At 38.1% G+C, this 15386-nt stretch overlaps 1 long non-coding RNA gene across 3 annotated transcripts in view; it reads right to left on the bottom strand.

Moving 5' to 3' along the window:
- Window positions 1–15386, bottom strand: part of LOC121960389 (uncharacterized) — a 74077-nt gene that overhangs the window by 39736 nt on the left and 18955 nt on the right. The window lies entirely within an intron of this gene.

The following is a 15386-nucleotide window of genomic DNA, read 5'->3' as shown; positions in this document are numbered from 1 at the left end:
GCATTTTGATAATGTAAACTGTAAACATAATCAATACGACATGATATTGTCAGATCATTTGAATCTATTACAAGTAATCACAAACAACTACTATTTTTTTCTCGTAAAAGTCTAGAATTAATCTGAAAAGTTAAAAAACAAAAATCATTTTTTAAGGGGTAAACAAGATGCCAGAGTGCATAAAATAATCTTGTTCATCAAAATTCCCTTCAAGGATCCCCCTGGACCCCCCTACTGAGGTTTGGCTAAGCCCCCAGTGTCCTAAAAAGTCTAGAAACACCCCTGCTAATAACACTGCAAATACAGTACATCGTGGCATTTTAATGATGCATCCTTCCTAAAATTAGTAATTTGGGCAGAGGACTTAAGCTGCAATTACAGTTCCGACAGACCAAAATTTTGGAGCCCTGTCAGTCCGGAAATGTCCCATTGTTTTTGAGACAACTGGCAATTGGAGAAACAGGCATTCGATCAAATAAGACATTTTTCAGAACAATTACTTTGCACCCATTTACATTAGCTGTTTGCTATCAGCTAACTGAAAATCTCCAGTCATATTCATTAAGGTGCACAATGTGATACCTGTCATTATTACTCTATTATTATTATTATTATGTTCATGCCAGCACTGTGTGATAACCTCATTATGTGTCAAGTTTGTGTTTTTATTGATTTATTATTCTTATGTATGTTTTTAACAAAATGGGAAAAAGTTCTTTCAGAATTCTCATTGCTGCTCTTTAAGAGCTGAGCTGAGCCGTCAGATCTAACTATATACTGTAACTATTTGCTAAATGGTGTATTTCTTGTCTCCGAAATGGAATTTGTGTTTTTTTTTTATGAATGAGTCTCTCTTTTGATCCACCCTGTGGTGGTTTTGTGAGCCACACATAAAAAAAGAAAAACATCTAGACGCCAACCTTGGACGTTGCAGATAAGTACACCCCTGACACCTACAATTTTTAGGCTTTCTGGTGGATTGGCAGCATTTAATTGAGTGCCTACAAGACCTAAATGCTCAGTCTTCAGTAGCATGAGAAGAGGCAGGAATCATAACATTTATTTATTTCAGATATGTTGAATTATCTTACGTATTATTATTTCTTGTGTTCATGTCATGTTACTCTTTACTTAAATGACTGATTAAAAATATTATTTGTGTTCACTGAAAGTTGATTCCAGTCCCAAAGGTATTAGTTTTATCAGCTGCTGCTTCAGAGGTCAAGAATTAACCCTCTGAAACCTGAACATATTGGCTTGATTTCTTTCAAAAACACAGGAGGAAGTGACAAGAAAATGACATGAAATTAACCAATAAGGAATAAAATGTAAAAAGCAAAAAGTAAATACATATAAAAGAGTAAACAATAACTGCATCTCGTGCCTAGTTGCTCATCCCCTGTTTATCCATGTATTCAACAGAAATCAAACCAGTTTGCTCAGGTTTCAAATGTTTAAAAATATGTGACAGGCATCTTAATGCAGCACAAGAAAACTGATGTTCCAGGTTTCAAAGGGTTAACTTTCAATCCTGGACTCAGAGTGCTCCACAAAGCTGCAGAACAGATACTCATGGGATTTCAGTGTGAGATTGTTTTTGTCAATTCTTTTTGTCGTCACCAGCCAGTGTTTTTCTTTTGTTTGTGTGTGTCCAGGGGTGTACTGTAGGTGCACATTCCTGTGTATGTGTGTGTGTGTGTGTGTGTGTGTGTGTGTGTGTTAGTGTGATTCACACATTCCACAGGCTTAAGCAGAGGTTGTGATGAGCATATTTCTCCAATCATGTGGCACCTCCGTGTTTACATACCAGACGTGCTCCGGGGAGACAGAGTGACTGACACAATAAGCTCGCCCGATCTGCCTGTACATCACAGCATGCCTCCAGCACATTACAATTTATCAACAAGTTCCCAAATAAACAGAAGCCGGTGCTCTGAATGTGGACATGGCTGTAGGTCCAAAGCAAGATGTTGCATGGAGCAGACTGGTGCTACCACTGTACATTAAATAACAATTAATAAATTAAATTCAACATGGCAACTTGGACACATAATTTTATTATATTTTACAAACCAATTAATTAACTTATCAAAACTGTAATTTAAAGATTGTTCAATAATTAAAATATTTGTCTCAAAGCTGTGATTTAATGCTGTGATTAACACTCAGGTAGCCAAAATAACCTGACCCGAACCATTGACCCAAACTCAACATGCTGTAAGATATAGGTTGGCTGCATCCCGTTGCGCCAATCAGATGAGACTTGGGAGAATGACGCTACGTAATTGGGCCAAGAAAAGTTGCCCGGTCTGGCTGCCATCACTATGTCATTATTAAAAATGACCTGGCCTAGCACTGACCCAAACTCAGCACACCGGAAGAAATAGGTTGGCTGCGTCTGGTTGCTCAATGTGACTCCAGATAAATGACACTTAAAAATCAGGCCAAATAAACTGGCCAACACTTCCATCACTGGGCAGCTGGTATTTAGTTTTTAGTATTTTATAGTCTGTTAATCTGTTTGAAGCCAGTGTCCGTAATCAAATTATCAACTTACGCCTACAAAACACATAGAGACAAGTGACACCTGAAGAGGTGAGTTTTTAGTCACACAATATAAGATTTGTCAAAGACTGATGATCTTGCAGAGCTGCTATTTGCAAGACAACAATTAGGTTCCTTTTTAGATTAATTCCCATCCTGCTCCTTGTGGAAAATATAATGCCAAACTCCCTTTCAGAATTACTACATACTACCAATTCCCCGCGTTTCACAAAAACACATAACTCTAGAAACACAAGATAAAAGGCATTATAGGTTGACAGTATTCTTGTCAATTTGGGATCAATATAATTTAGAGTGATAAATTGTATTTGGGTAAAAACTCTCATTTGAATTTTGACGCCTCAATATGCACCAATCGGTTAGCTGCACTATTTTTAGGTAGGAGGCCATGGAAATGAGAGGTGAACTGTGTCAACTGTGTTGCTCACAAAATGAAGTGCTGGTTGGTAGATCGGATATATAAAGAATTAAACAAAGACTCCACCAGTTTCTCCTCTATTTCCACAGTACAAGAGAACCGAGACTTGTTTATGTTCTTATGCCTCCCCGGAGTCACCTCCATATTTGGCGGCTCTTGTTTGGTGCTGAAGAGAGCACAGCTTTTTGTTTAAGGCAACGGTCACGCCAATGAACTTTACTATTTGCATGAGCCTAGACTAAAAACTTACGCTAATATTAAACATGTTCAGTTTTGTCAAAACAAAACGACCTGAGACAGTTTTATGACCATCTTACACATGGGCAGATTATGAGACATTGGGCCCCGGGGCGAAAATATGCAAAAGGCCCCACCACCTCTTTTACATGGAAGCAAGACACAGACTTTGAGGTGCTTTTGCCTTGTTTTTTTTTGCGTCTTCGTTTGTGGTTTGTGTCTCTCTATAAGGTAATTCTGTATCTTTTTTTGATCGCTTTTTGTGTAAAGTAATTTTGTGTCTATCTGTGGTTGTTTTGCCAGTTTTTGTAGTTATTTTGTGTCTTTTTGCAGTTCCTTTGCATCTCTTTGTGATCTTTTTATGTCTTATCTTATATAAATAAGATTAGGGTTGTTTGGTCAAATAACTTTACACCAAATGACCAAGATTACTGAAGCATGCACCAACTGAGGTAAAACTCTCCTGATTTATACCAAAATTGAAAATTTGTCGGTGACAGTGAAATCACTTGAGAGTCGTTTGGTTTGAGGCCTGCATTAAGAAACCAGCCACTTTACCACATGATAGTGGTTACTGAAAAGGAGGAACGGCCCTTAGCGGAGAAGGGCGACCTTTCCCCTGGAGCCTGACCCCTGACCCGCCTCTCTGTGATCAGCTAATTGGGAGAGAGCGAGTTAGAGGAGCCTGAAAGCTTTCTCGGAGGAGCCGAGCGGCTGCGACCAGGACAAGCCCGCTGGGAAAAAGAGCTGGTCTACTTGAGGGGAAGGGCTGAATAATGCCTTTGTGTAGAGGCCAGTCTGTGAGGGTGTGTATGTGTGCGGGAATAACAGGAACACCAGTCATTACAGACACATAAACCGAAGGAACAGACGTGAGAATACCCCAGGCAGGTGTGGTGCTACTGACTGCACATGATGAGTCAATAAAACACACAGCCGATAGTTTTAAACAGGGCAGTCATCAGCATTCAGACAGTCTCTGCAGATTTATGAACCACAAGATTGCAATACCTTTCACAAGCAGTTATCTTATGAATAATACACGTAGACATATTTGATGAGCCCATCTACAGGCGACCATAAACTTATTTTATTTGCCACACTGGTGCTGGTCTGAAGTGCCGGCTCTTCATAAAAATGGGATCTTAACTTCTCCTGCTTCATTGAGGAAACAGCACCGTTTGGGTAATGGCACAGTAATATCTGACATCAGTTTGGGGAGACCTGATTTACTGCGGCGATGCTGGGAGAAATCTTATGCAATCAAAGCATTGTTTCACCTCCCACAGTGTTACTTGAAAGATGATTATGAAATAAGCTTTAGCTCTTGATATAGAGGCAACTTCTAAGTACAGTACGAAGGACAATCGCACAAATGGTGAGCCAATTTCATTGCTTATTTTAGTTCTGTAATTCTAGGATTAGTACTACAGCTAAGGGAGTCCATGTTTATAAAATAAAGCAACAAGATAAATTTGTTGAGCATGTAAGATTTATGTTAATTTTATGTAAAAGCAGAGTAAGAGGAAGAACCAGTGGCCCCACGATACAATATTATTACCATACTACCATACCATACTGCCACACAATTCCTAAAAGTTATGCCATTTAAACAAGTATGTGATAGAAATCGGTCAGGTGACAGCGTGCATATATTTTTGATCATATGTCCAAAGGTGCGATACATGATGTAGAATTACATTCACGGATATGTTTATATGCCCACTAATATTCCTCTATTATTCTGCATATGACTCACTACACATATTTTTTTTTTAGATATTTTGTGTTAGGCCTTTTTTCAAGATCAAGACATGTGGGATATGCCGGTATTATTTGGGTTTTAGGAGCATTCTTTTGACGTCTATACAGCACATATGGATTTACGGTCAGCTCTTTGCATTCTCATGTAGACACTGCACACAGACCAACTTGGCTACAGTTTGCAAGGCTGTGGAGTAAAGATGCAAAAGAAAAGGCAACATTTCTGGCTATCATATATATCTTGGATATCAACTGCCTTTTGGATATGCACAAATATTACAATGCCAAGCTTTTTAAAAAGGTGGTTAAAAAAAATAGAAGAGTGAGGCTTTGTTCGCGCGGTTGAACCAGTCCACCACTGCTGGAAAACTCTGAAAAAATCTGTTTTTGGTGCAAAGAAGGAAAATGTCAAAAGCAGTTCCAGCTGTTCCACTTTTCCAAATTTTGACATGATAAACGACACATTATAGGGCACGATGAAAACCATAAATGAATGATTAAATGTTAATGTTTTGGCTACAAATTATAATTTAAATGCAATTTTAACTTAAAGGTTTAGGGTATGGATTTTGTTTTTGTGAGATTTCAACCCAAAGAATACAGTTTCTAAAATAAACAGCCAAAATCCCTGTTTTCTTTGTCAATAAAACTTACTAAGTAATTGGTTTTGAGACACAAAAAACAGTAGTGAAAGTAGTTACTTTGTCACACGTATAGTACCAGTTCTTACTCTCAAGCTTGTAATATTAAAATGCTTCGAGCCGCTGTGAGAGAAATGCATTTGAAGTGAGCGAGAGTGAAATACTGTTTTCACTGGAAAAACAATCTGTCTTCTCCTCAGTTGCGTCATATTCAGCAACATGCAAATGTGCCAGATCTGTCCTTTTTGCTTTCATCAGCAAACACAGCAATCTGAGAGTAGTGGGGCCTTGACAACATGTGTACACACACACACACACACACACACACACACACACACACACACACACACACACACACACACACAAAATGTGTGTGTATTCAAGATAAACTGTCAAAAAGGTTCTGACTCTCTTGTAACTGAAACAATGAGCAGACTATAACAGGGCTGGTTCTGACATTTATTAACTAGACGACCATGATGTGAGAGTGCGTAGCGGAGCCCAGTGTGTAAGTGTGTCGTGCAGGTTAAAGTGTGTGTGGGCGTGTGTGTGCTTGTACGTCACCCTCAGCTGCAGCTTGATACTACTGTCATATGAAGCTGTGACCTCTGAGCTCCAGCCACGTAACAACCAGCCTGACCTGGCCTGCCTCAGGTTCACACACACACACACACACACACACACACACACACACACACACACACACACACACACACACACACACATGCAAGAGTGTGCACACACAAACACACACGCACAATATATTGGTAACTAGTTCTGCATTAATGTTCGTCTATACTGTTTCATTCGATATAGCTACGTGAATGCTGATGTGAAGTCATTGTGGTTTTGTCTTTTTTACATGAAATACAAATGACAAAATCTTCAATTCATACACTAATGAAACAGAGCCTTCTCAGCCCACTGTGTAATACTTAAGGTGTTTTGTTAGTTGCTGAGCAATTCCTAGAAAAACATCACGTTTGAAGTTGGCCTGAGGAACATCTGACTCAACCATGAAACACCCACTAGGAAAAAGCTCACTGCTGATTGGCTGAAAAAGCCAACATCTTTCCATCTCGTTCTCTTGTCTACTGACACAAAGACATTTAGATACAAAACAATGAACAATTACCTGTCTATCTACTTATATGCACAACACGGACATGTAAAACATAGCCATATAAAAATGGTTGCAAAATGCATAATTTATCGTTTTTATGCATTAATATTAATGCAGGCTATTTTGTACATTTGTGGCTGTTTTCATATGAGTGGCAACATCAGTAGATCCTTACTGAAATCTCTCAATAAATATTGTACGTATTGCCATAAAATTTTGTATTGACATTTATGGTTTCAAGAGGATGAATCCTAATAACTTAATAGATTCACTCATTTTTCATCTAGCTCCTACAGCTGGTTGATATTGGTGGTTTTGTGCTCTTGTTCAGTGGATTTTTTTAGAACTATTTTTTATCATCAGATAATAAACTGTAGCTACATCTTAATGTTTTTCTCCCCTGTTAGTGTTTCATCTTAACCTTTGCCTTAAATGAAATCGTTACCTCTCCATTTATATATATTATAATATTATTTTTTGTGAATTACTAATCCTGTGTTTCATTGAATTTGGGAAGAAAACATTGTATTTCTTGCATAAAAAAGAATCTGAAAAAATCAATTTACAAACACTCCCTCAACTCATTAAGTATAATCAGTCTCATTTATGTAGTTGTTTGCTCAGTACTTGCCAAACACGTGCATTTTGTCAAAACCATAATATCCGAAATATCTCTGCAAAAACAGCAAAGGAGCTTCTATCCAGTGCCGAAGACTGTTTATGCATAAGTATTTTAACATAAGTATTGTACACACCGTGTACACATGCTTGAAAATTTCCTTACAAACAAAAGTACGGTCATTGGCGTTATCACCCTGTGCTTTGTGTCCACATGATTTTTGCTTTACATACATACATGTAATATATGTAATATAAAAATATACAGTATATATATATATATACATATATATATCTGAGGTACTAAAGTTTAATACCACATATACTAGATTAAAAATGTTCTAATAAAGTAAAGTTTAAAAGTTTTACATTCACACAAGATTCTTTCTTTTTCCCATTGAGTCTGGAGAACAGTACATTCAGGAACGAGCACACGCAGAACTGATGACAAAAGCAGGGAGGAAGCCAGCACTTGCTGAGCCCACACCACTACGGAGGAGGCATGTGCTGAGCCTGACTCACGGCGTAGCCAGAAATCATCAAGTCATGAATCCGTCTGTGTTTGGGCGTACAGAGGCACATATGAGTCATGACAGAGAGGGAGAGAGAGAGAGAGAAAGCTGCAAAGACAAAGACAAAGGACAAGCAGTCTCAGGTCAGGCATGCATTAGTTCCACATAGTCAGTCATGGTGACAGTCGGATTGTCAGCAGCTCTGGAGTCAGCCAGAAGTTGAAATAAACCCTGAGCACCAGGGTGACACACTTTGACTGTCTTTATAGTGAAACATAGATTCCTCCCACCCTCATACACTCCATTTCCCATCTAAAATATATTCTAAAGAACCTGCAGATAATGTTAAACCAGGCAAAAAATGCTCGAGACACCAGCCCGTTCCGTTAACTTTTGATCTAAAAGAGAAAAAAAAAAAATCCCACTTGATCCGTGTCCTATATTTGGCAAGACTTGGAGTCTCCCTGGTCAATCTGTGCCAAGGCTTTTCCCTAGACTAAGCCAATAGCAGTGTGCACAAACCTTGTACAATCCTCCCCAACAATATTTGTCAGCGCATATTCTATCACCATGGTGACTGACACTCTAGCCAGGCGGTGTTGTGCAACTCTCCTCTGATAGGGTGAAGGGAAGGAGAGGTTGCAACAATCGGTCAGGAGCAGCTGAGCCTTTTGTGTATTATTATAGGTTAGAGCTCCTCCACCTTATGGTCCCACCTGCTGCCTTTGTACATAAAAGGAGGAGTTGATGGGTTTTTCTATACAAACTGGATTTTTTTCAGGAAGCTTGTAAAATCTACATTTGTTTAGATTGATACTGATGTGAGTCAACTTTCTGTGCAATAAGCAATATTGAGGGACTGTTTTTGAGTTGGGGCAATGTTTTGGTTTCAGGAGTTTTCCCCACGCTGTCATGGTAACCAGCTGAGAGGGCAGTTGGTAGGATGGTAGTAAGACAGCGAGGGCGACATGCTGTTTGTTCTGCAGATGCAGCCCTCTGTTCCCGAGAAGTCCCTCGGTGGTGAAGACTGAGTGGTGTGTCCCAGGGGGCTATCGCGTTTCAGAGCGAAAACAAGCAGACCGGGCTTTGGCAAACAGAATCACTCATTGCAAAACCTTTCATTTGCAAAAGGCTCTGTAGCTGGATGCTTGTTGCTTTTTTTTTCCTGAGATGCCCTCTGAGAAGTCTTAGAGAGCTGCACTAAATTTTGAATAATAGTTTTGGTGAATGTGATTCCTGTTTATAGCTCAAACTAGCATTACCGCCTAGTGTTGTTGCACTGTCAGTGTACATTATGATGTCAAAAGTGAAGCTGACATTTGACCTTTTGGATATAAAAAGTTTATACTTCATCATTATATCTTATTCTCCTCACTGGCTTTCTGTTCGTTTTAAAATAGATTTTGTTTTAGATAGATTTTACTGATCACTTTTAAAGCTAGTCTGGGTCTGGCCCCATGGTACATAGCCGAATTGTCGATCACATATGAGCCAGTTTGCAGGCTAGATCCTCTGGTGGGACCCTTCTGGCTATTCCAAACTCACAATCAGTGACTTCTTTTAAATTACTTCTGAAAACCGATTTTTATAGACTTGCTTTTACATGATGTCTTCTTTTTATTTAATTTTATTTATTTTACCTATTTTATTTCTGTTTTATTTATTTTATTTCCTCTTATTTGTGATTTATGGCTTTTGGTCTATATGTTTGTATTATTTTATGCCTCCTGCATTATTTGTCCTCATTTAAATTTTTTCCTAACTCTACTCTAGTTCTCCCTTGTGCTCAGTATAAGTGTTTGTCTCTCTGTTGTTTTATGGCCTTCTATACATCCCATTTCTGCTTTTGATTTGTTTGTCTAATCACTTTGTAAACTCTGTTATCAAAGGTAATAATAAATACATTTATTATTATTATAATTATACATTTGTATGAAATTTTATATGAATTAGTGTAAATTCTTAAATTATGGCCAGAAACATGTTTTGCAGGGTCAGAATAACCTTTGACCTTTACATATTGAGTCCATATGTACAATTGTGCCAGATTTGAAGAAACTCCCTTGAGGTGTCCTTTATATATCAGGTTCACAAGATTGTGATAGACGAGGCAACAGTGACCTTGAACTTTAACCTATGACCACCAAAATCACACCAGTTCATTATTGAATCCAAACAGACGTTTGTGCCAAATGTGAAGAAATTCCCTCACAGCATTCTTGAGGTCTTGGGTTCATGAGAATGGCAGATACGGACAGACAACCTGAAAACATAACGCCTCTGGCCACAGCTATCATCTGCCGGGAGGCATAAAAACACCTAAATGCCAAAAAACAAGAAAAATAATCTACAGAAAATAGAATCTTATTTTTAATGATGCTCCACAATCATTACAGTGAGCTTCCAGTGGTGAAATATCTATTTCGGGGTCAGTTTTGGTCATCCGGAGCACATGCATCTGAGTCATTAAGTGAGCCACATCAACAAGCAATAACTAATGCCCTGCTGTCTGCTGAGGATAAAAGGCCACTGTTGCTGGCATTGATATAAAAGGCAACACTTCCTATAAATAGGTTCACCCGAGACCATAGGGATGACATAAGTACTCCAGTCTACCACAGCGGCGCAGCTTGTTTCCTTTTTTAACTTCCCTCTGTTTACCCATTACCACATATGGGGATAAGCACGCGCTGTCATGTGCCATTTTCATCCCAATACAAATAGCCTGGTGCTTAATATAGCAAGGTCATGATGATGAGTAGCAAGTGTGAAGTGTCACTGTATCAAAAGTGTGACGTCAGAAAGTATGGGGATTTAATTGTTTTCCATTAACACTTTAGCTCATGCTGTTTGTATCCCTTTTTTTCCTACTGTTTTTTTTAAATAACTAATGCTTTCATCATCACAAAGCGTCATAGACTTTGTGAATGTGTGCACGACTCCCGTTTCTAATTAAGTTGATGATAGCGTGGCTTTCTGACAGGCTTCATTCATAATGGCACACATTTCCTGTACAGTATGACTCATGAGCTCGACCAGAGGGGGAGAGAAGAGCACCTCAGCATCCATCATCCATTGTGAGGGGTGATCTCATCCTGAGTCATAATATTAGTGCCTTGACACGTTAAAGCTCATCCACAGGTAATAAATCCTACTCTCTCTGCCTCCTCGCTCTGAGTGCTCGTTACAGGTGTTCGTTAAAAGTAAGTCAGAGTAAGTTTCAAATCATGCCACTCGAGTCTCTAGTTAAGGATTCGGGAATGAGGCCTATAGGACTGTCCACACCAAGAAAGGTTAAATTGAAGGCTTTTAAAGACTTATTTAATGCCATTCAGGATCAAATTTAAGACCAATTTAAGGATAATCGAAATCGAAGAAAAAAACAAACAACATGAAACAATACCTTTTTTTTTAGGATTAGGGACAATTTTGCCTAAATGTTAACATTAAACATAATTTGTCCTGTGGCGGAGACAGGGGCTGAACAGGATTCGTAATATGTGTTGTTTGTTGGACGGGGTTGTTGGCGATTTTATGTTTGTCACTCTGCTTGATTCCCATGGTACTAACTTTTAAATTCTTGGTTTAACAGCCAATTACTTTAGACTTTGCACTTCCCAATGTCGCAGTGAAAGCTAGCTTGGTGATGCTGTTACCCTAACATGACGTTAAGGCGTCTGGTAATTATTATAATTATTTTTATTTTTTTAAAACTTTACCAGTTATTCTTGAGATTTTGCAATGTAAAAAAAACAATTTATAAAACCCTACTTCTCATGTCAGCATTTTTAAGACTTTAAAAAGGTTGATTTAAGACATTGTAATACCAATTAAGGCCATATTTTTAGATGAATTTCAATGCCTTTATGATTTATGGAGGATCCGCTGGAGCCTTGAAGAACAATAATGAAGTGCGGCTCTCCCTCTGAAATCAGACGCTTAATCAGCCGCTCTCGGCATCACATACTGAAACATCACAACTCCGTTAAGCAGCAGCATTTTTTGACGTTTTGAGCATATGGTGGGCGGGAGTGGAGGTGGATCGATCACACAAACTTTGGACTTTGAGTCGCATGACAGCTGTTTGTTTCCCATGTGAAAGCAAAGCTAAACATGTGATAGTAATGTTACTTAGCTCACGTACGGGCATCATGTAAATATGTCACTCTCATCAAGGACAATGTTGTGTGCCAGTAAGGGTGGCATGCTATATGCTTGTGACGTATGTTAAACGACGTACATTATGTCAGAAACAAACAGTGTCATTTTGAATCAAACCATGATGTTTTTATCTAACCCTGTGCTTTTGTTGCCTGAACCTAAAGAAGGAAACCTAAAAAGGAAGTGTTTTACAAACGCTCAAAGTTTGTGTTGAAAAGAGACAGTTTAAATTTAAGGAAGAGAAATAGTCCTATTACAATGTCAACTCACTGACTGCTTTAAACATTGTTAAAAATAAAAGGCATTAAAGGATTATCCCAATTTATTTAAGGAATGTAGATGTAGCTTCAACAAAGAGAGTAAGTTCTTATTTTAGCAGTGACATCACTGTTTCCTGTTGTGCTTAACAACCGATCAAAGTGCTCGATGCAAAAAGAAGACAAAGAAAGAAGAAAAAAATATTATAAAGTGTTACGTCAACAAATATTATTTTCGAAAACAATTCTGGTTTATTACAACATGGTAGGTTTGTCATAATTTCTGTAAGTAACGACAATTATGATATCATCGACCTGAATGCATTTCCTTGTGAAATGAGAGATTATTAGTACTATTTTTGGTGCACAAATTTTGGAGTTTATCTCGAAATAAACTCACTGATCCACTAAACGTTTGTCTCGTTTACAACCTTTTCAAACATCTGACTGCTGATTCTTCTTTCCCGACATACGCCGAATCTCAGCAAATGAAGCTCACTGTATAATTTCAATCAGGAGGGTTTTGTTTATGCTTTATTAATTCACAATTCTCTCTCTTTCTCTATCACCTCTTCCAATCAGCTGAATAACAGCACTCACTCGTCCAGTTAAACCAATCAAATTTAGCCATGATCTCTATGAGCCAATCATGTTGCTGCTGTCAAACTACAACGGCTCTTTAAATATATGACATCACTATGGCATGTAATCGCCAAAGACTATCAACACTTCTCATACTTACTTCTCTGCACATCTAAAGACTCCTTTACTCAGAAGGAGTCTTTTCTGATGGAACTAACCTGATGATCAGAACAAAAAATTATAGTCAACCTATGAAAATATGTATCTAGTTGTAATAAACCATAATCACTCACTGCATAATGTGCACTGACAAGGAATGACATTTTCCCAAACTTGTCATTCTGTACATTCTTTAATCCTCTCACAACTCATTTCTCACACACTGACAAACAAGAGACTCTTTCTGTCTCTGTGCAAAGACATTGTTACAGCTGCTACAATGTTGCAGTGTCACAACACTTGAACGCTGCAGCGTAACAAATGTTACAATGTGACAAACAACTATAAATAAAGAGAAGTGAAAGAGAAGGGATGGGAGAAGTGGTGGATGTGGTTTTCCAGTGGAAGACCGACACGCATTCACAAAAGTTACCTAATATCCCAATAAGATTCAGCTTGTTGACGTCTGTGTGTCACGGTGGCAACTTAGCTCTTAGTTTGCTGTTTAAATATCTATTCAAATTTCTCCAAAATGTATTATACTTTATATTTGGAGAGCCATTCAAGCAAAAGGTTAAAGTGGTTGTCAGAAGTCAGTGTGTGACGTTGACTGTTAATTCTGTACAACTGAGCCTGACATTACGTGACTCATGTGACTTAAGTCTTACTCAAAGTCATGTGACATCCTCACCTCTTGAGCTTTGAGTCTTTATCTGTGTCAGTATTTTGTATTTATGTCTATGTGATGTAAAATTTTTACCTAACTTTTAAATCATAAATCATGGTGAAGAATTCTTGATCTTTAATACATTATATTGTGAGATAAGAATTTATTTATTTATTTACTTGTTATACTTGTAAACCTGTAGGTGGACAAAGTGTGGTACTGTTCTGCAGCTTCAGTAGGAGCGTTTAATATGTGTGGGGGTTGAAAGTGAGAGAGAAATAAGACTTAAGGTCAAAAGGCAGCTTTGAATCATGCGGATGATAACAGCAATCCAGACTCACAGAATACATCTCATAATGAGAATGAAATATACAGTGAAATTTTAGGTCAGATAATGTCTGTTGTGCACCAAAGATAGCAACAGATTCACAGTCTAAATTAACATTAACAAAGTTTTAACAGTAGCCATTATGAAAATACAAGAAATTAGCCTGAAAATCATTTTTTTAAAAAACGAAATGACCTGGAAAAAGTCGCCTCAAAAAGCTCAAAAAGTATAATTATTCTTTCTGTACCAAATTTTCAAGTACAGATCTTTATATAATTTAAAAATAGCCAATCTGAGATTAACACAAAGGTGATTAATCTTTAAATAATGGTTTTTTTTTTTTAGTTTTTACAACACTCATTTATGGAGAAAAAACATTCACTATCCCACAATATCATGTCCTATTTTACCGAAGACATTTAAACATTAAAGGCATGATTGATCGTGGGTTTATTATATAACCATAACGACCATCCAACACTGTCCTGACTGCTATCTGACGACAAAAAAACCTCAAAACTAGTATGTAATTCTAACTATTAATTCAACATTTAACCACCGAACAAAACAAATCCTGAACAATATGTAAGGATTAAATTAAGTGGATGAAATCCACAATGCTCAGATTTTATGCACGATGCACGAGTGTCTTCCTGAAGATGAAAACGGGGGTGCATCACATTAAAATGAGGGGGGGGGGACATAATCCCTCCGTTCCTCTGTCAAGCCCCCAATTCAAAAGACTTAGGGAAGTCATGGGACAGACAGCCAGAGTTCAGGTCGCCAGGCAACGGGTCCCCTGCTATTAGACTTTTTATGCACCACTATGTCGGCATTCATGTCATGGTTGCCGGGGCAACCATATGACCAAGACACCATGACTCCACTGTTAACATCCATAAGCCCATTTTTCCTCTAACAAGCAGCAGCAGCGATGGTATGCAGTGTCACTTTACGGCTTCGCCTCCTCCTAAAACCTTCCACTCTGAAGTATAACGTCATCAGCTCAAGAATTTTAAATTTATAAAAACAAAGTAATAGGGTCCAATGGCAGTGATAATAAGGATGCATGCCTGTAATTTCTTTAAAATAGAACTCGCCACAATGCAGCTCCGACAGTAAATGAGCTCTCAATGGCTACAATCCAAGAGAAATCCAGATGATTAATGTCCGTGACATAAATCTACTGTAGGCTGCAACTGCCAAAACCCATGAATTGTGGTAAACTCAACTGGTCATTGCCTCAAGTGAATCAGCCACAAAGCCGTGAGAGAGTGCTTTTTTAGATTAGGTCAGAGTCAAAGCAGCACGATTCAACTCCAAAGGGTATCATTCATTTAAAGTATACAGCGTC

Source organism: Plectropomus leopardus, chromosome 21 (assembly GCF_026936395.1).
Source record: "Plectropomus leopardus strain MGB_pleo_1.0 chromosome 21, ASM2693639v1, whole genome shotgun sequence".
In the NCBI taxonomy this organism is placed as follows: Eukaryota; Metazoa; Chordata; class Actinopteri; order Perciformes; family Serranidae; genus Plectropomus; species Plectropomus leopardus.
Note: the sequence above shows the minus strand (reverse complement) of the source record. Positions and strands in the feature narration are given on the sequence as shown.